This window comes from Schistocerca americana, chromosome 4 (genome assembly GCF_021461395.2).
Source record: "Schistocerca americana isolate TAMUIC-IGC-003095 chromosome 4, iqSchAmer2.1, whole genome shotgun sequence".
In the NCBI taxonomy this organism is placed as follows: Eukaryota; Metazoa; Arthropoda; class Insecta; order Orthoptera; family Acrididae; genus Schistocerca; species Schistocerca americana.
Window position 1 is genome coordinate 470536826 of NC_060122.1, and position 3770 is coordinate 470540595.

The following is a 3770-nucleotide window of genomic DNA, read 5'->3' on the forward strand; positions in this document are numbered from 1 at the left end:
TTTCGGTTCGGTCGTTTCCGGATCAGGGTTCCTTACCTCAAACTGACACGTTTTCCCTACTCCATCATCTCTGAAAGTTTGTAACATCATCGCCCTATATATCGTTCATGCGAACTGAGACCATCAGAGGTTGTATTCGTTCACTTGAGGCGCACCCCATGTTGCTCTTCTTTCTGTTGAACATACCGAGTTGTATTAATCAAAAATTCATAGAGATAAACTCCACCCGAACAGGCAATGATGGTCCAACGGTACAGACCGGTCACCATGTCATCCTCAGACCACAGGCGTCAATGGACGCGGATATGGGACGGGCATGTGGTCAGCACACCGCTCTCCCGGCCGTATGTTAGTTTACAGACCGGAGCCGCTACATCTCAGTCAATCAAGTAGCTCCTCAGCTTGCCTCACAAGGGTTGAGTGCACCCCGCTTGCCAACAACGCTCGGCAGACCGGATGGTCACCCATCCAAGTGCTAGTCCAGCCCGACAGTGCTTAACTTCGGTGATCTGACGGGAACCGGTGTTAGCACTGCGGCAAGGCCGTTGGCAATCAAAAATTCATAGAGCTAGTCTATATTTGTAAAGTTGCGGCATATGATATTGCTTGGTCATTAGATGACTATGTGGCACTACGCCGAACGCCTTTGGGAAGTCAAGTAAGACCGAATCTATCTGTTCACCTGCATCTAAAGCTTTGAAGACAACGCAAGCTGTTTTTGGGGCAACCATGCTATTTCTCTGAGCGAAGCTTATTTTCCGCAAGGAACATTGGGACACTTAACCTTAGATTAGCCTTTAGAATGCTGCCACAGACGAATGATAGCCGTTCGTTTAGGAAGTTTAGGGTTTAACGTCCCGTCGAGATAGAGGTCATTTGAGACGGAACACAAGAGCGGAATGTGTCAAGGACGGGAAAGAAAATTAGCAGTGCTGTTCTAAAGGAACCATTCTGGTATTTGTCTGGAGTGAAATCATGGAAAACCTCTATCTTGGTGGCCATACGCGAATTTGAACCGTCGTCCTCCCTAATTCGAGACCAGTGTGCTAACAACTGCACCATCGCGCTCGGTGTTAGCTGTTCTACTTCGTTCAAGTATGAGTAACTTGAGGTCGTTTCTAGCTACACAGAATTATTAGCTGTGCAAGAGACTCGTGTAACCAGTAAACCGACGATTCTTTAAACAATCGACCTCTCATGTTCAAAACAGCTTCAAACCTCTGATTACTTTACAAATCGGGCAATGTGTTACATATTTGACTTTAAGCACGTAAGCGAGGAAAAGATTAGAACAGGTTTTAAATTATGCATACAGTTTATTGGAAGTCGCTAAGTGCTCTCATTGTGAAACACTAGTTGAATGCAATCCAGATAATTTGCCCTGTATTTTAAGCAAAATCCAGTTTTTCAGTTCTCACTATTTACGACGTCATATCTCCGGTACTATGTGTGGTACAACGAAATAATTTTTCTGGTACATTCGATGATCTAAGTAGATAATGTTTGGAAAGTGTGTTATGAATAGAGTTAAATAGAGTTACAAGTAAAGAAGTAATAAATTAAACCATCAAGCCGTGATGCTGAAGTTTTACTGCGCGCCATTTTAAGCAATAGCCAGTTTTTCACGCAGCAAAATGATTATGACGTCATGTCTTGTGTTGTTGTTGTTGTGGTCTTCAGTCCTGAGACTGGTTTGATGCAGCTCTCCATGCTACTCTATCCTGTGCAAGCTTTTTCATCTCCCAGTACCTACTGCAACCTACATCCTTCTGAATCTGCTTAGTGTATTCATCTCTTGGTCTCCCTCTACGATTTTTACCCTCCACGCTGCCCTCCAATACTAAATTGGTGATCCCTTGATGCCTCAGAACATGTCCTACCAACCGATCCCTTCTTCTGGTCAAGTTGTGCCACAAACTTCTCTTCTCCCCAATCCTATTCAATACCTCCTCATTAGTTATGTGATCCACCCATCTAATCTTCAGCATTCTTCTGTAGCACCACATTTCGAAAGCTTCTATTCTCTTCTTGTCCAAACTATTTATCGTCCATGTTTCACTTCCATACATGGCTACACTCCATACGAATACTTTCAGAAATGACTTCCTGACACGTAAATCAATACTGGATGTTAACAAATTTCTCTTCTTCAGTATTGAATGGTAAACTCTGAGGTGACAGAAGTCATGCGGTACCTCCTAATATCGTGTTCAAAAATGTTCAAATATGTGTGAAACCTTATGGGACTTAACTGCTAGGGTGATCAGTCCCTAAGCTTACACACTACTTAACCTAAATTATCCTAATGACAAACCCACACACCCATGCCCTAGGGAAAACTCGAACCTCCGCCGGGACCAGCCGCGCAGCCCATGACTGCAGCGCCCTAGACCACTCGGCTAATCGCGCGCGGCTCCGAATATCGTGTCGGACCTCCTTTTGTCCGGCGTAGTGCAGCAACTGGACGTGACGAACTGAACAAGTCGTTGGAAGTCCCCTGCAGATATATTGAGCCATGCTGCCTCTATAGCCGACCATACTGGCGGAAGTGTTGGCGGTGAACCATTTTGTGTACGAACTGAACTCTCAGTTATGTCCCATAAATGTTCGATGGGATTCACGTAGGGCGATCTGCATGACCCAAATCATTAGCTCGAATAGTCCATAAAGTCCTTCAAACCAGTCTTGAACAATTGTGGCCGAGTGACATGGTGCATTGCCGGCCGAAGTGGCCGTGCGGTTAAAGGCACTGCAGTCTGGAACCGCAAGACCGCTACGGTCGCAGGTTCGAATCCTGCCTCGGGCATGGATGTTTGTGATGTCCTTAGGTTAGTTAGGTTTAACTAGTTCTAAGTTCTAGGGGACTAATGACCTCAGCAGTTGAGTCCCATAGTGCTCAGAGCCATTTGAACCATTTGAACCAGTCATGAACAGTTGTGGCCGAGTGACATGGTGCATTGTCATCCATAAAAACGTAGTGCATGAATGGCTCATCTGTTTAGTTGGGCCTGAGGACCCAGTCCATTCCATGTAAACACATCCCATACCACTATGGAACACCACAGGCTTGCATAGTGCCTTGTAGACAAGTTGGCTCCATGGCCTCGCGGGGTCTGTGCCACACTCTAACGATACCATCAGCTCTTACTAAGTGAAATCGTGACTTATCTAACCAGGCCACGGTTTTCCAGCCGTCTAGGGTCCAATCGATATCGTAACGAGCCCAAGAGAGGCGCTGCAGGCGATGTCGCGCGGTTAGCAAAGGCACTCACGTCGGTCGTCTGCTGCCACAGCCCAACAGCGTCAAATTTCGCCGCACTATCCTGACGGATACGTTCGTCATACGTTCCACACTGACTGCTGCGCTTGTATCACGCAATGTTGCTTGTCTATCAGCACTGACAACTCTACGCGAACGCCGCTGCTTTAGGTCATTAAGTAGAGGGTGTAACCCAGCGCTAGTGTTGGGAATAATCGAATGAAAACAATTGATTCAGGCCAGCCGGGGTGGCCGAGCGGTTCTAGGCGCTACAGTGTGGAACCGAGCGACTGCTACAGTCGCAGGTTCGAATCCTGCCTCGGGCATGGATGTGTGTGATGTCCTTAGGTTAGTTAGGTTTAAGTAGTTCTAAGTTCTAGGGTACTGATGACCTCAGTAGTTAAGTCCCTCAGAGCCATTTGAACCAATCGATTCAGTCGGTTGTTGGAAAACAATCGTCTCATTTGGTTGTAGTTTTACATATCGGTTGAGTTACTCATTCATTCCTTTG

The 3770-nt window shown here is 46.2% G+C and overlaps 1 pseudogene; it reads right to left on the bottom strand.

Moving 5' to 3' along the window:
* Positions 1 to 432: 432 nt before the first annotated feature.
* On the bottom strand, positions 433 to 550 carry LOC124614178 (annotated as a pseudogene).
* Between the last annotated feature and the right edge of the window lie 3220 nt (positions 551 to 3770).